The sequence below is a fragment of the Cygnus olor genome, chromosome 10 (assembly GCF_009769625.2).
Source record: "Cygnus olor isolate bCygOlo1 chromosome 10, bCygOlo1.pri.v2, whole genome shotgun sequence".
Lineage (NCBI taxonomy): Eukaryota > Metazoa > Chordata > Aves > Anseriformes > Anatidae > Cygnus > Cygnus olor.
The window spans coordinates 19531794-19556780 of record NC_049178.1 but is presented as its reverse complement, the minus strand read 5'-3'; the positions used below and the strand labels follow the sequence as shown (position 1 = coordinate 19556780).

General features: G+C 38.8%; 1 protein-coding gene and 1 long non-coding RNA gene across 6 annotated transcripts in view; one reads left to right on the top strand and one right to left on the bottom strand.

Moving 5' to 3' along the window:
* The window catches only part of CNTN6 (contactin 6), a 143617-nt gene extending 139482 nt beyond the window's left edge, over positions 1 to 4135 (bottom strand). For 2 of the 4 annotated variants that reach the window (XM_040568937.1, XM_040568936.1), the window contains exon 1: positions 3866 to 4133. The gene's annotated coding sequence lies outside the window, so the exon portion shown is untranslated. Of the gene's footprint in view, positions 1 to 3865 lie in introns of all 4 variants that reach the window. The other 2 variants (XM_040568941.1, XM_040568939.1) reach the window with 2 other exon arrangements.
* On the top strand, positions 913 to 24987 carry LOC121075535. 2 transcript variants are annotated; one of them, XR_005823001.1, is made up of 3 exons: positions 913 to 1165; positions 22729 to 22955; positions 23895 to 24987. It is a non-coding gene; the product is annotated as an uncharacterized LOC121075535 (long non-coding RNA). The 2 variants fall into 2 exon arrangements; XR_005823002.1 differs by lacking the exon at positions 913 to 1165 and adding an exon at positions 1199 to 1417.

The following is a 24987-nucleotide window of genomic DNA, read 5'->3' as shown; positions in this document are numbered from 1 at the left end:
CGTCTTTATCCATTTCTTCTTGTCTTTATAGGCTAGAAACATATTAGAAGGTCTAAGTGAGGAAAATTACTCTCCTCTCCCTCCTCCCTGTCCCTGTCTCTCAGTTGCTCTCCTATATGCTGGGGAGTTTCTCCCTTGCAGAAAACTCAAACCACCACAAAGAGCCCCAGCCCAAAAGCCTCAAGGCAACCTGGAGAGCTACTCGCACTGCCTGTCAGTCGATCCCCTTCGCTGCCTCCTGCACTGAGCTCCAAAAAGGGCCCGGGCTGGTGGCAGTGCCTGTCCCTGGGCCCCTCCAGATGGAGTTAAGAGGGTGTGGAGGAGTAGCAGCAGCTAGGCCTCAGGGCCCAGCAGTAGGCAAGGTGCTATGGCTAGAAAGGACTAGTGGAAGTGTTTCTCCTTTCTGTGTGTGTCAGCAGTTCACAGTGCTGTCCTTTTCCTTCTGCTGGTGACTCAAGGCAGATCCTTTCCAGTCCCCCTTTGGACCTTACAGACATTCAAAGGCCTGTCTTTAGAGATGTTGCTCTCACAACATGTCTGCATCTTGGAGAGGAAGGAGGAAAGCGCAGAGCAAGCCAGGCTACAGAACACCTGCTTGATGGGGAGGGCTGAGATGAGATCATTTTTAGATTGCTGTTTCTCATACTGTGCCCTTCCCACAATTTCTGAAGCTGATCAAATTTCCTGGGAGATAATCCTAAAAAGATTTCAGCATCCAGCTATGCAAAGAAACTCATGTGGGCAAGTGTGAGGACAGAGATGACAGCAGCTACAGGCCAGTATGGCAGAGAGACACCTTCCCTTTAGGCTTGGGCAGATGTGGGTTACCCAAGCTAACCTAGCAGTGAGATCTTGGTGAAGCATTTCTTACTGAAAACAAACAAAAAAATCCCACCACCACCAAAACAAACAAACAAAAAACACCAACAACATCAACAAAGTAGTTTTGTAAAGCAAATTACTAAAAATGGAGTGGGCTGTTAAGAGTCTTTAATTATCTCTTTGACTACACTGGGACAATTAATTTTACACTCCCTGAACACATGTGTGAGAGCACCTTTTGTTCTCAGGAGGCAAAGCAGAAGCAAGTGCTAAAGAGCTGCAGGTGCCCTGGGCCGGGGCTTGGCCCACCTGCTTGGAGTCTCTCGGGGCAGAGGAGTTGGAGGTGAGAGCTTGGAGGGATGGTAGAGCTCAAGCTTTTTCTCTCTCCCTCAGCCTAAAGATCCCAAAGCTTTTAAAATTGGTATATCCAAGTTCTCCTCTTTGTTTTTGTGTAAAAATGTCTTGCTAATCCTTTACTGTGCGCTGAGCTGTCCTGTTCAGCAGCCTCCTAGCATTAGGATAGGGTCTTAAAGAGCTCGGGTGCTTTGCATCACACCAGTTGCACACAGTTGTTCTGTCACCAAGATGGAGAACTGTAAGTACTGTGTCCTGTTCTACTGTGCTAGGGGTTTATTTGTTTCCTATAGGTAAGCTACTCAAAGTTACTTGGTTCTCTTTTTAATGATGTGGTGATTTTTAACTTACATGTTCTGCATTTGTAGAAAGACTGTGTAAGTAAGAGAGGCTTGCAAAGTCGTCTTAGCTTATGAGTGGAAATAAGGCCATCTACATACTGGTGTGTCCTCACAATGCAGGTGTTTTGGTGTCCCAGAGATGATAACCGCCAGCACAGGCAACTGTAGTTGAAAAATTGTGTTGGAAGTGACTTGTGCCTTTGCCTTTTAGAGACTGGTTCATACCTGGAAGTCTAGGCTATAGAGGTGCCTGTGTACCTAACTGTAATCCACGTTGAGTGCAGGCTTCCTTAAGAAGGAATAAGGGCTCTTTGACACCTCTTTCTTTGGAGTTCACCCTCCATTAGAGTGTTTGCTGCAAGCCTGGACCTCTGCAGCAGACAAGGCAGGGGAGCAGGGCCCAACTGGGGTGGGTTTGGGGTCCTGGGCTCTGGGTGAGCCTGGCACCAGGGCTGCGAGCAGCATCTGGCTGAGCTCTGGGCAGGGGCTGGTAGAAGGCAATCCTCTGAAATAAACTTGGTCACAATTTTAAATAAAAGGAATATTGTCTTGTAGTAGCACACAGCTAATACAGTTTGGGGAGGGGAGGAAGGGAAAGGGAAATCTTTGAATGTCATTTTGAAGAGCTGATATATTTCTATGTACTCACAAGACAGAGACAAACATCCTTCTAATGAAAATTTTCTGTTCAAATACAAATAGTGTTTCATGCCCACATAATGTGAACATACAACTTTGTGTTTCAAGTCCCGTTGGGGATGCTGGCACCTTGTTTTGTGATGGAAATATTTGCTTCAACAGCAAGAAATTAATTTTAGGGTAGCCTATTATGCACCACAAACCTTTCTAATTCTGATCGTAAAGCTAGAGGAAAAGGAAAAGAGACATGTCTCTTCTTTGATTTAAAGCACTTAAGTTGTTATATATTATTTATAATTTTATCCCCAGCATGGAAAGTAACACTCCTAATACATGGCAATCAGTACCTCACCAGCATTTGAAAACTATAGCTGCATACATTGGTGTGTTTTATTTTTCTTTTTTACACAATAAAATTTGATATACAATAGTTGCTAACTTCATATAGGTACTGTTTTGGGACTTTTTAGTGTCATAAAACCTCTGAAGCAGAGACTCATGGAACGTGAAACACTGACATAGTGCCTCTGGAGCACCAAAGCAAAAGCTGGCTGATGAAGATGGGTTATTTGTGGTGGGGTGATGCTCAGAATTACAAACACTGCAGGCTTTAGTTACACACATGCGCACACACACCAACTCAGTGAACTTGCAGAACTTTCCAAATACTGGATGTGGAAAGTAGTGGTCTGGCAATTCCCCTGTCTTAGGGCAGGCAGGGGGGAATAAAGGGATGGAGGAAGTGCTATTTCAGAAACATAAATAGCCTGATTTTTAACTCATAATATTTACCTGAAAATGACTGCAGTTTTGACAAAAGGACAACTAACTTATTTAAATAGGCTGCAGAGTGTTTGCCTCTTGTTTAATCATTCAGATGCAGAAGTGCTGCAGGAAATTGTTAGCGTTCAGCCTGATTGTGCAAAGGCTGCTGGAGGAGACCCTTCAGACATGCAACAACTGTCTGACTCAAGGTGTTCACCCAGAAAGCACTATGGGAGTATATGATTTAACATAAAGTACTACTCAAGCAGTTGCTTGCTTCTGTAACCGTGGACTTCCAAAACTTTTTATGAAGTATCACATTTCTTCTAAGGCTGTGTCATACACTGTAAGTAAATGACAACACTAAAACTCTTGCAAATCTTTGAATGCAAAACCAAATTTCAGTATATACTGTGACCTTGATTTTTTTTTTTTTTAATCATTAAAATGAGCAACAGGAAAAAACTTTCTTATAAAGACTTGCTTAAATTTTCTTAAGATTTATATTTATTGCTTTTACACTTTCAGCTGGTAAAAATTAGACTGATCTCTCATTACTCACCTCATTTTTAATATGCTGTACAAAGTCATATGAAAGTGCCAAAATTAGCACTGTCATCCTCTGTGTTGTCCATTTTACTGCAGCACAGAGCTGTGATATTCTCAAAAAATATACCTGTGGTGTCTGTTACTAGCAGTCTCCCGCTCTGACTCAGACCTCACATGCATACAAATTCATTATATACATTTTCTCTTCCAAGAATGTATACATTTAAATCATCAGCCATTTAGAGACACATAACATAATGAAGAAAATTCACTTCTTTATTTCTCTACCCCCTTATGCTAATGAAAATTACTGTTTGTTTTTTTTTTTTTTTCTTAAAGGCAGTTTTCCCCCAGCATTATTCACATTGCAGTAGACGGCACAATTCTGTACTTACAGATCTTAACAGTGAAATGTCTCAGGATCTTTACAATTTTCTGCAGAACTGTTTCAAGCTCTCAGCAAGGCACAGTGTTCATCGAGGCAGAACGGAGCCGTATGGAAGGTCTATGCAGCTGGGAGATAATGGAACTATTTTCCCAGCTGGGACTACAAGCCTTTTATCCACTGAGCATTGCGTGTCTCTTCACTGGTATTAACCGTGAAATACACTGCTTTCCTGCTGCACTCGTGCTAGGACCCACGCAATTAGTGCTTGAAGCAGATAAACAGCTACTACAGTTTATGCATATTCCTATCTGGAAATCTTGAATGTATAAAAATTAGCTCTGCACTGATCATCCTTCAAGCAAGCTGAGAGAGTGAAAGCACAGCTGTCGTACTAGTAGCATAAAAGATTAAATGTGCTCTTGCTATTCTTTTCATACAAACATGAGCTCCTGTCAGGTAATCAGAAAACCTCTCTTCCTGATAACTGGGTCACTACTCAGTATTGGGTTTAAAATAGGAATGGAAATAATTTTGTTTAGCGCTGGGTCCCACAATTGCTTCCTGAGCTCCATAGGAGGAAGCCTATAGGATGTGAGCTAGCTGACAGTCACTGCATTCCAGCACTGACTGTCCTCCCAGAACGTTTAACTACCCCTCTGTATTTTGCATATTCAAAAAAAAAAAAAAAAAAACCTTGTTTGAAGTAGCACAGACATAAATCCTGATTACACACAAACTTCAAACCTTCTTAGATTCCCATTTTTCCTCTTGAGACTGCTTCAGCAGAGATCAAATGCAAAGCTCAGACAGGGGAATGCCTTTCTGTTAGTAAGCAAAACTTATTTGTATTCACAGGGGAAGGAAGTGGAAAGAGCAGTTTTCACGATGTTTCTGCCAAGAATAGTGCAATTGTGTCACAGGCGGTGCTTCACCACATTTTAATGTAATCTTGGTGTAAATCCATTAGTTTGTAATGGGATTAATTGCATGCCTGTCTGAGCAATGGCAAGTGGAGAGGAAGTGGAAGTCAGGTGGCAAAAACCCACAGTGGCACGCGGCTGCCTTGAGTAGACCAAAACAATTCCTTGCTTCGTTGCTTAGGTGCAATTCACCCCACCTACACCTGGGTGCTCTCCCCTCTGCCACCACACCAGTCATTTCAGGCTGCTTCTTCCCTCCCATCAGTGTAATTTGGACGTGTTGAGGTGCTGTGGCTCATCGCCTCGTGCCCAAGCTGCTGTACTTGTTGTCAGCCCATGCAAAGGCATTGCTGCATTGCAGTGAGGTTGCTCTTACTGGAGGTGGCTGTGGAGACAAGGCAGCTTTGAGGACAGATAAAGTTATCGTAGATGTATGAGAGAAGGTGAAGATGTTATCCCCTCTAAAAGCAGAGGACTGGGGGAGGTTTCTGTTTGAAGAGGAGGATGGTTCTTTGCACCTGAGTCAAGAGATCTGTGTCCAACTCAACCTCTGTAGAGGAATTCTCCCATGACCTAGGAAGTGCCTCAGCTGTCCTGGTTTTTTTTTTTTTTTTTTTTTTTTGCTTGTAAGATGGAGGCAGCAGGACTACAGGAACTGGTGGGATGTGTGTCCAAGTACTGGGCATCCTACACTATTCCTGTGGGGATGCTACGGTGAGTATCCCCCTCCTGAATCAGGGCTGACATAGCTGTCCTCCTGATTAACATAAACGATTTTACACTTCCATTGCATGAGCATCTCAAATAAGCTTTACTGGCAATTAATTAAGCCTTGCAGCACCTTCCAAAGTAGACAGACATTAAAATTAGTCCTATTTTTAATTAGGAATAAAATTTGAAATGGAATTTTAGGTATTTCCTCATTAAATTTTTATTTTAAATAATAGGAATGCATTTTCTAAGCTGCATCAAGAGTAAATAGACAAGAAGTTGGTTTAAACTGACTAACCCAAGCTTTTTCTTGCTAATTTTAAAAGTTTATTAAAGGTCTAAGGTTTTCTGTACATATTAAAAAAAAACAAACAAAAACACATTTTGCCTATGCACTGACTCTAATAAGACTGGGAAAAGGACTTCTCAGTAGCTGGGGAAACTAATGCTGTAAATCTTTCCAACTTCTGACTGGCAATAGAAACAAACATTAGAAATGACCCTTCTAAAGGTAGATTATTCATTTCAAGTTCCAATACTTTCAATCAGGAAAGACTAACACTTATATATGTAAGAACTTTGAACTTCTGAACCTTTTTTTTTTTTTGCTATTAAAACTTGTGAAGATCTGATTTAGATTTTCTGAAGTATAGCATCCTCAATTACAGATATACCTATATCTTTTTTTGAAATGACAAAAAATGATGATAAAATTGAATATCAGAACAGACTGTTCCTAAAGGTCAAGATAGAACATTTAAATGTTAACAAAATGTTGTATTTTTGCCTAGTTTTTTTCCAAAATAAAATTTTATTGACATTGACTGTTTTTTCCAAATAGTTTTGAAGAATTTGAAGAATTGCCATATTCTGTTTAAAAAAAAAAAAAAAAAAAAAACCTGTCCAACAGTTTAATTGTTCTTTTTTGCTATTTTTATTTTTAAATACAGATCAAAAGGCCCTACTTAGCATACATAACATTACTCTGTTTCCAGCAGTCAGAAGCCACTTAGACAAATCCCTTCAACCATTAAACCTTCTTGCTACTTCTGTTGTGGTTTTGATAGTGTCAGAGCAGGGCAATTGCTGCTGTATTGCAAACCAACCTGGGGAGGGGCTCAAGCAATCCCAGCTGTCTCAGGCAGGGCTGCAGTCACCCCAGAAGTTGACACTAGCTAATAATGAGCCCAAAGTTTTCAGAGCTCAATACGAAGTGCACAAAGTCCTTGTGTACCTTTCAGGACGCTGTTTTAGGCTAAAAATAACAGAGATAGAATCTGGTCTATAAACCAGACGGCAGATAGAATCTGGAGCATAGGCTGGAAGACAGAAGTGAATTAGCAGGAGTTGGACCAAGGTGTCTCTTGCAAAAACTCTGCTGAGAAATGGCCTGGAAGACACTTTCTCCTCCGTTTTCTCTGTAAAAATTGGAGGTACCTTCAGATGATACATGCTTTTTTTTGTAAGAGCTGTCACTGTGCCTTCAGAAGGAGATAGAGCTTTCCAGCTTACTGCTGACTTCTTGTGGCTGTGTCAGTTTTTCTCTCTCTCCTTTAGACAGAGTAGATAAATCCAAGATGTCTTTAGCAACATTTTAAAGTGAATTAGATCAAGGACTACTATGATATAGACTCTTTCTGCTGTGCTCAAACAGCAACTTGTCCTTGAGCTAGTCCCTACGATCACAGAGGCAAAATTTAAGGACCAAGATGAAACTCTCTTGAACAAAGGAATGTGATTGCATCCCATGAGGTGCTTTATTCAGGCAGTGCCATCTACTGCTTTGAAACTCATCTATTAAACAACCTAAATTGCTGTTTGGCGTTTACGCTGTGCATTGGATTTTGGTTGCTGTAAAATCTTTGATCATCTTTATGAATCCATAGGCACTCCTCAAGCAAGATTGAGGGTGAGTTCTGCAGGGCTTCTCTGGTAATCATTGCAGAGACAAAACTCCTGGGCCTGAGTCGCTAACTATAAAGGTCTGCATATAATTAGTGGCTCTACTACAGGCATCCCTTGTGGTGTTGTAGAAAGTCCCTACCTAAAGCTACTGCTCACTGTGTTTTTGTAAAACTTCACAGCATTTTTGTGTACTGCCGAGAGTTAGTTACTTTTAAAATCACTGGCTTAATGTTCCTTCAGTCCTGTTAGGCATACTCTGAAATAAATATAAAGAGCAGTAATTGCAGACTAAGGGCTGGATGAATGCACCTTTGCAGTTTTTGTTTGCTTGTTTTTGATACAGAAATGGAGTATGTAACTTCAGATTTCAGCAGTTATATGGCATTTGTCCTGTGATATTTCTGAAAATCTGTTCTGAAATGGATAGTGGAAAAGTTGGACAATGGAAACCTCAGAGCCAAAATTTATAATAATTCATTTGCGTTTTAGTAAAAGTTGAAGTGCACTGTGAGGTTAACGGAGATGCTGGACAAGCTGGCTGGTTGAACGGTACATGGTACAGATATGGGTTAGCAGCCTGATCTTGCATAGAGGCCTTGAAATCACTCAAAATCCTGGACTATCATAACCTGAGGTCCTCAAAACTTGTGTTCCTGGAGCTGTACTGTGCTCATTCCCTCCAACAGAGAGACAGCTGTTGGTAGAACAGTTGAGCAAAACCAAAAACTACCAAAAAATTTTAGAATATTTTAGGGCAAGAGACTAATATTAAAGAGGGAGATGATAGTCGCTCCAGAAAATAATTTTGCAAGTGGCTAGAGAGCAGTAATTATAAGTCCAGGGCATTGCTGATAGAAGTACGCTAATACAGAAAAAAAATATATAATCTATAGGCAGTATACTTTGATATAGAATAGGTATTTTTTCTGTATTCCTTGTCAATTTAGTTTTATTTTTTGGGGATGCTGGGGCGAATAAAAGAAAAGGGATCTGCAGGCTTAATGTAAGCATTTTGAGTAGGGTGTACATTTAGCTGCCTTTCTGCTGAGTGCGAAGAAACACAATTAAAAATATTGAGCTTATTGGTTTTTTCCATACCAGACTTATTGAAGAATCAAAATAGACTGCTTCAGCCCACGTTTGTATTCTAGAAAACTCTTTGCTCTGTCAGAGCTGCAGTCTCTGCCTCCTGTATTTGTTGTGTTTAGGCCTCCATTTTACTGCTGGCAGGGTAGTGACTGAGGAGGGCTGTAGACGACCTCATTCCATGGGCTCTGCACCGGGTAATGCTTTGGTAATGCAGGGGGAGAAGGTGGTTCCCAGATGCCTGTACATACATGTGCACACAGTAGCAACCTAGAAAAAAACAGCTCCCTGAACTTGTCTCTAATTCACTGTGAGGAAAATGAGAGGGAAAGAAACCACTCAGTGATGCTGTTAGTCCTCGTGTTAAAGTACCACATTGATCTCAGTCTCCAGAATAAATGTGAAGGTTTAGTGGGTGTTAATCCTCACAGAATACACTGCTTCTTAATGATCCTTCCAGCAAAGGTGACCTCTGGAGCTATGAATAATGCTCTGAGTAGAGCCTAAATGGTTCCTATGTTTTCATTTGATCTGCATTTTTCTCTGATGTTGTTTCACTTTTTGCTACATGGCAAGGGATTTGAAAACTTTCTGTCCTCTGCAGATATCTGGTTCTGACTGGGGGTGGGAAATGCTCAAATCAATACCTGTGAGCTTATCTATAATGGAACTGGGAGCTCTTTCACCCCAGGACTGAACTGTCAGGCCTGATTGGAGATAATTGGACAAGGAAATTCTAAAAGTATAAGCAAAAGTAAACACGAAGGCTTTTATTAAAGTCATTTTTGATACAGCTAGTAGTGTTATCAAGTGGGGTTTCTGTTTTGAAAGCATAGCCAACTGCAACCACTGATGAACAACCTTAGCTCTCAAGACGGTTGCAATATTCTTAGTGATACTTTTTAATGCCCTCAGAATGGATTTGTGGCTAAGTCTCATATGACCTTTTATTCATAGCATGTATTCTAGCATTTCGGGGGTTATTTATCTTTTTTTTTTTTTCTTTAGGCTTCTGTGTGTTTGTTTTGCTTTTGGTTTGTGTTTAGAAAACAACTGAGAAAACACCAGTTGTGCGTTTCCAGATTTTTAGAGTTGAATTTGCGGTTGTGGCTTCTTGGATGTGAAGTATCAGATAAGTGGGTTAGTTTTCATATTGATTTCCTTTAAGGGAGAGAGAACTAGAAGAATGGGGTTCAGGAATTACAATGAACTTTCATTACTGCTCCTCACAATTCTGCTAAATGGTCAGTGGATCAACGTCCACCATCTGTGTTATATGGAGGAGAAGCCTACAAAGACATCAGTGGCTGTAAGTATAGGCTAGTAGATGCCACATGATGGGTATCAGCTGGAAGTAGTCATTCAGGTCTGAGAGCGAGCTCAGAAAACCAGGCCAAAATAGAATAATTTACAAAAACTCTCAATTTACAGATCTTAGTGTAGCTGCACACTTGGTTACTCCTTTCAAACATGGCTTTCTGGTATCTAATTCTTGGCTTATTGTTCAGAGATCATGTTTTGCAAAAGTGCTTGCAGGTGCTACCTATTCCCTCTGCAGACGCATGTCTTTGGACTAACAGTCTGGTGCAAGCAGAAAACTATCTCCTAGTGTCACTACCACTCCTTGTGACCCAGGTTTTCCACCACTTTCATGATGGGAAGTTTTTGCAGCTTCTATAAAACTAGCCAGTACTGATTATTTTAAATGCATTTGTCTTTCCTCATCTGTTCTTGCTTCTACAATTCCCCAGTGAGTCTGACGTAATTACTTTATTTCTGCAGTGAATGCAGAGTTTTTCCCATCTCTCTGCCAAACCAAATGCCAGTAGGTAACAGACCGTGCTATTCAATGGAGTCTTATAAAATCACTTTGGGCCCTTCTACTAGATCTTCTTACTATTTCTACATCATATATTTTGCATTTCCTATATTAAACGTCATTATCACCATGTCTTTAAGGAATTCTTGCTCTAATATTGAATGTTACTTCTTGAATTAATGAAGAATGGGGGATGAATGGTGATTCCTGCCAACTTGCATTGATTAGGAAGCTCTGCTCCATTCCTTCCTCAGCAGTTATTCTGCATCCTACTCCACTTCTACCTCAGACCTCACAGTTATTTCTTACGTCAGGCTGCAAAATTTATTACACAGCTTTTGCCAGATATTCTTCCCCAGTCTTCTCCAGTTTTGCAGCAATTTTACATTCATAGATGAAAACAACCCCCCCTTTCTGGGTGGCTAAGGGAAGCTGGGAGAAGAAAGCTGTTCCTGACATAATTCAGCCTTTAATTTCTTGGCTTTTTTGCTAAAATTGTCATTGTAGTACATAATACTTCTGTAATTTCATTAGTGTGCAATAGTCAGCCCTGTCTAGCTAACCCGAGACCCCTAGCTGTGCATTCTGCATCAAAACACTAATTGGCCACCACTCTACATTAAAATTAACAAATGCAAAAAAAAAAAAAAAAAAAAGTAAGAAAAAAAAAGTGTGGTGAAGCCAAGAACTCTTTGAGATTTTCTGCTGACTTCATGTGGCCTCAGATCAAATCTATAAGGCAAGGGGGTTGGAACTTTAATGTCCCTTCCAACCTGAGCCATTCTGTGATTTTATAATTCTTAAACTTTCACGTCCCCTGAGAAAAAATGTTGCTGCGTAAGGTGGCAGTTACCTTTGAATAACTTGAAAATCCATTATTTCATCTTCATTTTTAATTATATAAATGTGTTGGGGGGTAACTTTTGCCTAGTGCAAGAAAACTGAACTCACAAATGCAAATATTAAAGCTAGTGGAAACAGTGAATTACTTTAAAGCTTTGCACCTATATTTACATCTGAATATCTAAATACTAATGACCCCTTAAAGGCCAGTGGGTTTCTTCTTCAAGTTCTGCAGTAAAACTTCATACCCATAATAACCACTTATAGATGTGTTTGCATCTTCGCTTATTTTTATAGGCAGTATTATCATGGAATTATTATTTTTGCCATCCTCTAACTTGCCAAATATCTGGAGTGTAACAGGGTGGGAAGTAGTTATGGATGGTAAGATGGTTTGGGTGCAACTGTGTGTGTCTGTAACAGCCCTGTCTGGAGCCAGGTTCAGGGAAAACTTTCAAACGTTGCCAGCCTGGAAACACATTGCCTGCCATGTTGTGACTTGGTGACTGCTACCCACCTTTGCATGTCCCTCGCAAGTTCTGGCAGTTGAACCTTTTTAGAAAACTGTTTCAAAGGTGTCTGCTATGCCAACAAAGATGTCCTACCTGGTGATGAACCCAATTCAGTTGGCCAGACATATCCAGACTCTGACTTCCTATGTATTTCTGTATTTGGATGACTATATATTAAAATAATAATAATTTGCATAAGCAATCTGAAGGAAGATAATGAGTTTTCAATTCTTCATAATTTAGAGGTTAATGTTTGCCCAAGAAGTGAAAATAATCTGTAATCATATGCATGAATTGCAGCAAGGAAGGATCCGTCACCAGTAAGACATTCACCCAAGCATCTGCTTACCTTCTGTCCATCTGGAGCACAAGTGCAAGGAAGCAGATAATTGTTGATTAGGGAGACACAGGTTGGAGAATGCTAAAAATGAATCAAACAGGGACAATAACGTATGTTCACTTGACCAGGTAAATGACTTAGCTAATATTAAAGTACTTGGAAATTAAAACTGTATATGGTACAAAATAATCCCAATTCTGCAGAGACAAGAGTAGATAAAAGTAGATTAAAAACATAAAATGTATTCACTTTTTCTATGTCATCTTTGGATCCTTTAAAGACTTTAGTCTCCCTTTTCAGCACATTTCAGCACTTGAAGAAAATGCAGGCCCTAAGCTTTAACATACATCCATTTTCATCTAAGAGGAGAAAACAGACTTCTTTTTAAGAAGACATGTATAGTGTTTATATAAACTACAGCCAGATTAGATTGAACTGTGTTTGCTGTTACAAAAATATACCAAAAACCCTTCAAGTACCACTATCCTTGCAGTACTTATTACTCTGCTTCTTTCATTTTAAGCTTGGCATTGATGTCAGTTATATTAGATCAGTGTAAAGAAATAATTAAACTGGTTCTGTATGTTTATCCAGCTCTATATGTTTATCCATCCAGCTAGTTTCCACAGGATTCACCAGACCAGTGTTTGAGCACCTCTAACTTTATCACCAGTTGATCTAATTTGAAATAGAAACAGTAGGGAGTCCTTGGTATAACACTTGCTGTTATATTAGGTCTTCCTTTAGGTAGCTAGTATATAAAATCCTCTTATTAAAAACATACATGAAAGAATAGTGGACGGACTTTTATAGGTCTGCTTTTACTGCAGAAAATGTAGTTATTTGGAGATCTCAAAAGCGGTAAATCTGTACATATGTTTTTAAAGTGCTGATTAAGCATAGATGAATTAAAACATTTTTTCTGCATCCTTCCTTATATAACATTTGAAAACATTTTTCATTTTATTTTTTTCTTTTAATTTCAAATGGCAAGCACAAAACATTCCTCTTCCTATTTGTAGATAAAATTAATAAGAGGAATATCATATTCAGACAGGGATTGTCTGTATAAAGTCACTTGCTAGATGCTTTGTATAGAAATACCCTTGTGTTTTGACACACTGATTTCTTGTTTTCTGACAGCAGTATAATTTGCTTTAAGAATTGTTTCAGTCACTTCCCAAATATTTCTTATGCAGCATTGGATAGAAATAATTGAATTTTGTAAAGTTATACCAACCTTCATTATGGGGAAAAAGAGAGATCTTTATGTAATCCCATCAACTTCCCCCTCAAAGATCAGCTTAATTAAAACTACTCTCTTAAAACAGACCATCACTTATGATTAGAATGAAATTGTGCAGGTTAGTTTTTGTATCACACATGATAATTTCTCATTGCTGTTGCTTGTAGAATTGTAATAAGAGGTATTGTAAGCAAGGATCAGGCTGGCTTTCCATTTTAAACCCCTAATATATTTCAGGGGTGCATATAAGCCTACAAGGATAAAACTTGCAAAGGTGGCAGCTTAGTGAAAGACTAGTCTCAGCTCAGGAAGGTGGATTTTTTTTTTTTTTCATTTATGGCCTTATCAAAATGGTAGGGAAAATCTACAGGAAGTTTGCTATGGATGTCAACCAGCAATGTGTTTGTTCTACTGCTTAGAGATGTTTACAGACTCAGCAGGGCTGATACAAATAGCAAATGTTACAAAAAACTGTACAATAAGACAGTTTTGCTTTACTGGGGTCAGACACTATTATATTTTTTTAAAAGGGATTGAATCGTCTGATTTTCATGGATTCCTTACAATAAGAATATTTAGCCTATTCCCATTCTCAAAACATGCTTTTATTCAAGTGGTTCTTAGCAGTTTAAAGCACATCACAACACACAGCCATTTGTGTAAATCTTTGTATGGATAGTCCTCTCCACCATCCAAATTTTTCTGCATCTTTCCATTGTGCAATGGATTTTATCAGACTATTAAAAATAAATTATGCAGGCTTCATGCCACACAATCAAATCTCTGCTTGTTAAGCATTTACTGCCAGTGATCAACCCTCTTAAATGTCAAAAAGGTTATAGCCTAGCTGTGTTACCTGCATGAAATAAGAGCTTGTCTTGTGGGCAGCTGTGTAGTTTTACCTGATACAGGACTGCTTAGAATAAAACGATTAGGTGAAATGTTCACTCAGATTGTGATGCTTTTTCCATAACAGGTGCACGTGCAACTGCTAGGCAGAGCATACGCAAGGAGATGATAGCCATTCGTCCCTTTTATAGGCCATTTTATATTCCGGGGCTTGATTCTAGAAATCTCCTTTTGGTTTCTATGTTGAGTACTAAAATACAGAGATTCACATCCTTTAACAGCATGCCTTCAACCTAGGTCAGTGCTATTCTAAAAAAAAAAATATATATATATATATATATATACATATTTTTATTTTTTTTTTCCCAGATTTTTACATGATTTGATGAAATTTTACATTTTGGAAGAGTCAGCTCTGTACCTGGTACATAAAAAATATTGCAACTTCAATGTGAAGTCACACAAAGAGTATCACCCACTCTTAAACCCAACTATCTTGATTTGGCTTATACCAATGCAACTAATCCTTGACAAAACCTCTCAGTTCCTCAGTCTCTCTCCACAAGAAAACACAAGAATGATTTAACAAGATCACTTTCCACATAAAGATAAACATATCACATTTAGTTGTCCCCAACTCCTTAATGCTATTTGTTTCAACTTGCTTATGGCAATTGTTGCACCATTTTTTCTCATCTTGGTGCATAAACTGTATTGAAAAAGCAAACATCTCAAATTAACTTCTCCGTAGCTCATCTTAATTTTTCCTTGTGCTGTGAGAGGGCTGATAACCTAAATCAGCCTGATTGCTGTTTCAGCTAGTAAACAGCATATATTATCCACTACATATTGCTGTTAATAGCTTGTACATAATCCTTGAGGCTATGTATATTCTTCTAATAATTAATTTACTAATACTGTCCTTGTTGAAGCAACAGGAGATGTCTAAAGGTACCAGAAAAAGGTAAAACAAGAGAGTGCACTGTGCAGCCTGTGTACAAAAATCCCTCATTAAGAACACATCAGCCTCCTATAATTGAACTCAGGGGAAAATGATCACTCAGGCTATCATTGGGTAAATTTCCTTACTTAAACTCTTGATCTTTATTTGTACTTTCTGATGTCTGGTGAAGAATGAAATTAGGAAGTGTAGAAGTAAAACTATCTCAGGAAAGAGAGTGTGGTTACTGAGGCCTTTCACTAGCAAACCAGTCTTCAGGCAAAGTGATTAGCTGCATGGTTTGGGAAGGGCAGAGGTGTTATTAATAGTAGCAGTAGTTGTACACACAGAAGGAGAAGCAAAGATTTCAAAAGAAAAGCACTTGGAGCTCATAATTCTCCAATGCTGCCCTGGTGGTAACACGCACGGCCCTGCCCAGCAACTCCTTGGGTGGCCTCCTGTGTCCCGCCTTGCTCCAGCAACACCCCTGGTAGGCCCTGGGCAGGGTAGGCCACATCCCCTTACAGAGCCACGTGGGCATACAAAAGAAATGCTTGTTGTTACTGCCAGGACTGGATTTACTCTTTTATTTCTGGTAATAAATGTCTGTAATTTGGATCTGCGGTTGAAACCTTGTCCTGGAAAAGGTCAGTACCGTGGAGGTCATTACTGTCACAACAAAGGGAGTCCCATAAGTCTGGAGTCTTCAGCCAGCAATATTGATGAGTGTCCTCTGTTGCTGTGATGGATACCACAGAATTGCCACACATGGATGCCAAGCAGCGCACCCTTTCAGTCACTGGAAGCTGTTCATCTCTTGGCTACTCAGACCCGACTTCTGCCGACACTAATAGAAAATTAGAACCAAATAACGAAGTGGCATTCAATCTGTTATTCTCAACGCTGCTAAAGACAGAAATAGTAATGCTGCTATTTAGTGTTGGGGGGAGAATGGACAAAGTTTAAAACCCAGATTGATAGTAATAATGAGCTAGAGAACAATTAGCTGTTTGTAAGAGCTCATAATGCTGGTGTAGAAGTTGTTGGGCTATTCACCACAACCTAGAATATGAAATAACAGAAGAAGGAAGGAAATGTGTCGGTGGTGTTGTTGTGTTCATGGAATTAGACTCATTATCCTTTACTGGTTTCTGAGGAGCAAGTCTGTTTAAATATCAGACCTGTGTCCAGGTCAGCAAATAGCGCGGTGCAGGACTGAAAGATGGTAAAGCATCTCATTAAGGATGCGCAATACAGTCTTTTGTGAGTACAGTGTGTGACAGAGCTGCAGCTGCAGCTAAACAAAGAGGACGTTTACATATGGAATCACATTGTTCAAGAAGTGCTCGTCATGAATAGGTTTTATCATTCTCAATCCCACAGGAAAAAAAAGCCTCCAAATGTGTCTATTGACACTGGCGTGAAAAGCATGGTGTTTGAAATCAAATCCATTTGGCTTGATTTCCAGCCAGCTGAGTTATGTCTCTCACAGGACTTGACAAAGATGGCTCTTCCCCTTTCATGAGCTCCCAGGCTCAGGTTGTCTGAAGCTGGCCTAGCCCCAGAATAAAATAGACCACTCTTGCAGTACTTTGCTTTAGGCCCATCTGTCTATGGGTTTGGCTGTAGGACATCAAATGCATCAGTAACCCGGCAGTGCTTGCTCTCCTCTGCTAGGAGTACTAGAGAGGTGTTGGTTGAACAGAGGTGGTCATCAGCCATGATGGAAAACCTCTGTGCAGACCACATCTGCTGGCTTTAGGGTCTATCCACCGATGAAGAGCTGCCAGCTGTGTGTTTGCACACCAGCGACTTCTGAGTATGAAACAAGACTGACAGAGGGTCCCTGGATTGTCAGGACTTGACCCAACTTATGTTACTGACAAATCAGGAGTTATCAAGGTCAAAATAGCGAAGGAAAATTATAACTCCTATACTGCCTACATTTTCGAAATCTCAAATCATTGCCTTTCAGGATTGTTGAAAATGCTGTGGTCTTAGAGAGGTCAAGACCACTTGTGAAGTGCTGATTAATAAATTGATTAGTTGGCTGATTAGATGTGAGATTTAGATGTGGATTACATTTAAGTAGCAGTAGCAGTTAAGAGAAATTTATAGCACACACTAAGTATCTCAGTTATAGTATCTAATGATATTTCAGTAATAAACCCTTCCTTTCAGGTGTTAGTCCTCACCATTATAACCAAAGTTTAATCAAAGGATTAAAGACACTTTCTTTTTGGTTTATAAGCTTCAATTCTTTTTCCCTCTGGAAATCTTAAAAAGAACTGCAAGAAAATATAAATCTTACGAAAGGAAATTAAGCACCAATTTTAATTCCAATAAAATTACTGAGAACATTTCACAGTCTTTATACATGAGCATATCAAAACACCTTGTAAATGTATTTATCTTCACAACATCCTAAGAAATAGGGATCTGGTGCTTGTAGAAGAAATCTGTGGGAGAAGAAAAGCATGAATCTGAATCTTCAGGAAAATGGCTTGTTCCTTGACCTTGGAGTTGTTTTTTTCCAATCAAACCTGAAGTGTGCTTTAAACTACAATGTCCCTAACCAGTCCCACTGCCCTGGAAAAGACCACTTACAAAGTCAGTGGCCATATTGCCTATGGAAAGACTGGGTTGAGGTCTTTAGGAAGTTTTTTTTCAAAGTAACATGGGCAAAGTGTAACCAGACAATGAACCATCAACCTTCAGCTGCCTGTTGAATGCTTTCCCATAATGTTTTTTGTAGAGCTACAGTCACAGTATGTATTTCATATGTCTGCTGTGAGCCCAGTGATTATTTCCTTCTACATAAAGATTAGGAGCTACTTAAAATACTTGATGAATATTGAACACAATACAGAGTAAAAGTTATAAGAGGTTACCAGTAAACAAATTCCTATAGACATTCAAGAGATGATTTAGGTGTAATCTTGTTTTTAGTCTAGCTAAGCATCATTTCCCTCTCAATAATGTTAAATAATGTATATGCACATCAAAACGTCTATTCTAATGTGGAATAATCATCTTGTTAGTGTAAATGGTGCACAGTGCTGATTTTTGAGGACCCTGGTAGATGAAAATCCATTTCAATTCTTTTATCCAAATGCAAATCTAAATTTCTCTTTCTAATGTTGTAGTATCATAACTTTGTCACTTACCACTAAGTGCTATGATATGCACTAAGGGATGATTTCTTCTTTACCTGAAATTGTAAGTGCCACCTATGTTTGTGGTTGGTGGGTTTTGTTGTTGTTTGTTTTAATTTCATTTCTGCTACAGGTCTTTTTCTAAATAAATAATTCATGGCTTGAATGTAGTTACTGAAAAATTTTGCAGTAGCATTCAATCCCCTCTATATCTTAAAGGAGATGTTTGATCTTTAGAAGGATTTATATCTTGAGAGAAGTACTTAATTATTTCTGTTTAAAATCAAGCAAACTTCATATACAACATTTTTTGCTAACCTCAGTGGATTTACTTTTAATAGCATAAAGGAAGTGTGGATTGTGATAAGAATTTAAAATTCTTCCATTTCAATCCTTTTTTGACCAGCTTGTCTTCTGTAATCTTTTGTAAAGTGTTCCAAAGCATTCCTTCAGTTTCTTCTGTAATATAGCAAAGATTGAATTTTACTTAGGTTACAAGGAATTTGAACCATATTCTCATAGGTACTACGTTTCTGGTTGCTGTTCGTGGCAGTAGTAACAAAAAATATTTCAATGTTGGAAGATATAGCCCATTTTCTATTAGATTACATACAATGCATTATCCAGAGCATAGTTTATCCATCATTTACTTTGTGCAATGGTAACTAAAGAATATTCAAATTCATCAAACAATTTATGCACGAATTAGGCTTGAGAATATAATAATTTCTACTGTCATAATTGAATGCCTGCCCTGAAAAATTAAGAGTTCATTGATTCCTTTCAGTGAAATCCCAGTTCTGTTGACATTGAAGGCAAAGTTTCTCGGTTTCTCCCTCTGTATACCTAAGCTGAAATTCTCTCCTTGTGGTGGTTAAGGAGGAATAATAAAAAAAAAAAAAAAAAAGGCAACACCCTCACATATTGACTATTGTGGAATTGTACAATCATGATGTTGCCAATGATTTTAAAGATCTTGTCTTCTGTCTTTTAAAATAAGTAATAAATACCAATGTAGTGATTGTAGATGTCATTAGTAGTTTAAGTGCATGTGGGAACAAAGCCAGAATAATGTGACTTGGGATTGATTCATTATATTCTTTTCTTTGTAAAAATGTTTGATTCCTTTTTATATTATTCCCAGTAATCAGAATATAAACAGGTACAATACATTCCAAAAATCCAATTCTCAAGGACCTCAAAAGCTGCTTCATTCTTTCTGCTTGCTCACTTCTTTTCAAATAAACCTTCCAAAAAAAAAGTGTTCAGAGACCAAAAAATCAGTAGCATTTTGTTTCATACAAAGGAAGAAAACAAAAACAGACTGCAAGCGCAGATTTCCTTCTGCTTTCATTCTTCCTTTGTTTTGCTTTAGCTCTTTAAATGCACCTTTTCCTGGGGGGGAAAAAAATCTATATTGTCCAATTGTCTTTCCATTAAAATCTGAAACAAACTCCTACAGCTTTATAGAGGACCAAGATCAAGGTAGGCATATTTGTTCATGTATTGATCACTCCTGCGGGATATCATGCCTTTTCTCTGGGCTGATAATCTAGCATCGTTTTCTGATCTGGTGATTTCTACTCTTTGGAAGTTGTATGGCAGGAAGAGATTGCTGCTTTTTGTCTATGTAATTGCTTTGAAGATTTAGGGCTAGATTTTAATCTCAGAAGGGCAATATATCTCGGAGAATCTCAGAAGAAGGAAAAAAAAAAAAAGGTTGCTAATGTGTATGCAGGCAGGATTGCAGCAGCATTTTCCATGTAACAAACAATGCACGACACGTACCAGAGATTAGGATCTGGCAGTTGTGAAATTTAGAGGGAAAACCCCACAGAGAGCTGTTACGAATTTCACTGCCATTGGTCATAATCTCCCATATAATAATTGTAATGCTTCTTTAATATTTCTATTCAGGGATCTGTAAGCACTTCCACATTTAAGGCCAGGTTTTACACTTGGGAGTGTAAAAGTATGTGTATACTTTTCTTCCTCCCTCATAAAGTGGAAAATTATTATCCTTTTCTCACAGAGCAACACGAGTCCCAGTGCTCACACAATGCCATGACACCACCTACATCTGAATAAAGCAGGAAATTAGTGGCCAGGAATTTTTTTGAAGACCTTCATGATACATTATAACAAAATCCAGAAAAGTGCCCATATCCATAATTCTGAGAGAGGATGTTTTAAACCCAGCAATCATTTTTTTTCCCATTTACTTAAATTTAGCCATCCTCAGAAGTCAAAAATTGCTTGGGCATGAGTGCATCAGTGAGAGTTTGTCCTGCTGTGTCTGTTTACTAGCAAAGGATGCCTCTCACTACCATGAGCTGAACCCCCCAGAAGATGGGAAATATGGGGCATGGGAGGCGGTAGCAACATCCCAGTGTCATGGGAGAGCTGAGGCATGGAGAAGACAACTGACTTGACAAAGGTCATCTAGCAGAACTGCCTCATGCACAAACATCTTTTGTTTTCCTCCTCTGGTACAGGGCTTGGGGTGCCCCTCAGGCTTTCCCAGGCTGCAGCACATGCAGAGATGGGCTTGAAGAATCTGAGGGAAAACAGTGCTCATAGCAAAAATCCTTAAAATTATAGTTGCGATTCCTCAAAAACAGGATATCTGGCATCCCCACTGCCCAGTTAATAGTGTAATAACTTTGGAGTCACTGGAAAGATTTGTGAGCATACATTTGAATTTACATTTTCAGTTCAGATTTTCTCCGCTCTTATGGTCATTACACAGAAAATTACTTTTCTTGGAATGCTTATTGTCATGATCTGTCAACAAAACATGCTACCTTGTCTTTTCTACTGATTACATATTCAGTCAATTGTATGTGTTCTGGGTAACATGCCCCTAATGTCCTGCCCAGGCTGACATGAAGTCCCTCAGGTTTGTGGTTCTTGGTTGCAATGGATCACAACCTGATTTTTTTTTTTGTTTTTTTCCCCTCAAAACAATTATATTTTCTATGGATAGGAGTTATTACAACTAGCATTTTAATTCTAGCTTTGACGTGTTGAGGAGAGATGGGTCTTGTGTAGGTAGGCAGTGGATGACATTGTTTTCCTGGCATAGCTGGGTTTCTTCTGTCTTGAAGCATTCTGTGTATGTACATAATATAATTATCACCAATTTGGTTAAAACAGAAAGCACAACTGGAGTTGAGGCCCTGTGACAGCTTTCGTATGTTTCAGGAGACCTCTCCAGCAGCCAAGTTCCCTGTAAGACTACCACATAGTCCACCTCTGTGGCCATGCTCCACCTGGAAGGATGTGCTGACAGCATCACCAATTTCTTCAAGACGAGCAAACCTTTTAGTTGTGTTTGGTCCAGTGACCAGATTCACCCATGTTATCACACTGCGTGTAAAATTGGGAACCCAGTGAAAAACTAGATTTGATGCAACCCATAATGTTAACAAGCCTGAGGAAATTTGATAAAAAAATAATTTAGATGCTTTAGTGTGAATACTAAAGCTGGTGGGTTGTGCTTTTTTTTTTTTTCCAATTGTTGCTTCTGAAAACAGAGTGTGTTTGAAGATCTGAAATTTTTCATTTGAGGAAAAAGTTGCCTTCTTGTTCTTTTCCTCATGCTGTGTTGACACGTTTTCATCAGCTACATCGTATTACCTCTTCTACATTAAAGGCTAATCACAGACTTGGAGTCTGCAGTTACCAGCTACAAATAGAAAGATTTCTCCCTGTGAGACCACAGCATTCCTCAAGCAATTTTCCACCTTTATACAGGTTTTTTTGTTTTGTTTCATGAGGGTTTTTTTGTTGTTTGTTTCTTACCATCTGCCTTGCAATTAAGTTATTTAAAATCACCCCCATCAAAGAAGTGTTCTGGTTCTCTACAAATAGACCTTACCACTGCACTGCAGAAGTGACAAAAATAATCTACCCAGTTCCATAGCTCATTATGATGAAATAAATATTTTTTCCTGGTATTTCACATTGACAATTACAATACCAAATCACACACACAAAAGCGCATTTTCTTATTGTCTAAATAAAACCATTCCTCTTTGAATAAAACCCAGTTAGACAATGAAAATCAAATCAGCAGCACCCATCTTCTTTTTATGTATACATAAAAGATGTAAAGTTCATGGAGATTTTGATTTCTCTTGTGCTTTTACAACATGTTGTTGAATTCATTCCCCTGTATGAAAATCATGATGATATGATCCAATACCTATATTACATTCATATTTTTAATGTAAAAATGTATGTGTGACTTTAATGCTACTTCTAGTCTTTAGGTTTTATGGAGTGTGGAGAACAGGTAGAGTTGAAGAAAGGGATGGAAGATTAAGGCTGAAGAGCAGGCTTAAGAACCGCTGAGACAGCTAGTACTTCACATTAATTGTTATTGTAAGAGTGTTGTAGGGATGAGCTTTACAAAGGATACAGTATTTAAACAACAAGGTTATACTGAATGTAAAGTCAAAGGAAAAAAAATGGATTAGAGAAGCCATTTAAAATAAATGGCAGCTCTGGCATTTTTCCCACTTTTTTTTTCCACTTTGCAGTAATAGTGGTAAAGAAAAGGAGAAAGAAGGCAAAACACTTGAAAGAAAATTTCTGTTGGGAGGAATGCAATTATAGTGGAATGAGAAGGCATTCAGGAAAAAGAAATGTATAAAATCCAGCGTCTCAGGAGAAATATTTGCAAAGGTGAAAATGTGCATAATGGTTTCCTTGACATGACAATGAAGAACCTATACAAAAAGTGACCAGAGGCTGCAAGTAATTGGAGGTAACATTTCATTGCCCAGATGGGTGATTACCTTTGTGCTGCTCAGAGTGGCCTCCCAAAACAATCTGAAACCAAGCTGAGAAAATAGGATTTTCTGTTGTCTTCTTCCTTGACCTCTGCTGTCAACTTAACAAGGAAGTAAATTAATCATTGTGTGTTTGCCTTATTCAACGAGTAATGCTTGCCTTTGACATGTTTTGTTTTATTTCCACAGCTAGTTGTTCAAAATCTTAAAAAATAAAAAAATAAAAAAAATCAGGGATTTTGCAAGTTGCATTTCTCTTGCTGGAGCCCAATGAGTGATCTGAGCCATGCTCTTCCAGCTGCCCCGTCACAGAGGCAGGGAGTGGAACAGGGAATGGCTGTGAAAAGCAGTGTTCAACCATTAGATGGTCCTCAGGGATTTCAAAGCAGGTCTGTCCATAGGCCACTCTTAAACTGGCTTTGAACTGAGAAGCAAACCCACAAAATACTTGCTAGCCTGTTCCTTGGCGTTGCAATGTACTTGTTAATAAGTGAATGACACCAAAATTTCCTTTCATTTTGAAATTTGTTTTGGAGTTGTAATGTTCCTCTGTTTTCTAATTTGAAATGTCCCTGGCTTCATTTAAACAAAACTCTCTAGAATTTTCCCTTTGATTTATCTAAAAATATAGAGGAATTATTTTCTCACAATCACTTTTTCCTATCCATAAATTAAAATCTCTCTATCCTTCTGCAAGGCAAATTCAGGGGCCATTTAAGCCTGACAGCAAAATTTCAGTCTTAAAAATCCTTTAGAAATCCTTCAGAAATCGTTAACTTCTTAGATATTTAACTGTTTTTCCACGCCACATTTCAAAAACCTTGGGTGTTACCTTCACCCCCAGGTGTGCAGTCAGCGATGTGCAAGGCACAAGCAGGGCACAACAATGTCCCATTCCTCTCCCTGCTGCAGAGATTGATTAATACCTGGGATGACGAAACATATGAAAAATTACCACCTGAAATGCGATCAGTCCACATATGGAAATTCAGCGTGTGGTGCTGGGAGCAACGTGCGGTGTGATCCAGCTGGCGGGGATGGTCCCTCATGCAATGAACCAGGTGGAATCTCCATTCCCAGGGATCTGATTCAGTCATGGTATTTGTGTTCCCTGTTTCTGGGGACATTTAACACTTTTGTACGAGAAAGGTTTATCAACTCCAAAGCAATCAGAAGAAAGGTTTTTTTCATTTATTACCAGCACTGCCTTGATATACTTTTCCCCCTTTTGCTTTCATTCCAGTGATTGAAATGAACCAAATCTGAATTAATTGTCAAGTTTTGAGAGATTTAGGTTAATTGTTTTCAAAGCAGTGTCAGAGGAAAATGTTTAGCTGTAGCAATCGCTTTGTTGCTGTGTGGTGGTTGTCTTAGAAACTTCCCCAAGACGAAACTTTCACACAGATGAAGGATCTTGGTTTCTGAAGAGCTCCATAAAAGGAAAGATCACAGGTGTCATCTTTAAACTCTTCTCATCTAGCATCACTTTACAATGAATTTTTTTTAAAGGTTATTTTCTTTTGGATATCTCCTTTGTACACCAGGCCTGATCTGAAGCATTATTTTTCGGTCAGCAGAAAGATTTCTCCTGATTTCAGGGGGACTCGTTCTCCACAGGCAAGACAAGGCCTCAGGGTCTCCCCTGTGAGCACTGTGGCCATCAGGCTGGGGGCTCTCATCTCCGGCCCCACCAGCCACTGCACTGCCTTGGCACACGCTGAATGATGCTCCCTCATCTCCTCTGACCTTTCCTCTGCTTTGGAGGAAGCCTCTCTTTTGCAGTTTCTGTCACCAAGCCAACGCTTTTGGTCTTTCCACCTTCTAGTATTTCATCTTTCTGAAATCTCATCAGGAAAACAAACAAAAAAACAATAATAATAATAATAAAAAAAAACATTTTCAGGTAACTATTATACAAAAGAAAAAAGGAAGATATTAACTATATTAATTTTTTTTAGCTTCTCTACTAATAAAATTGCATTGTAATGTTGTTTAAAGTCAATGGAG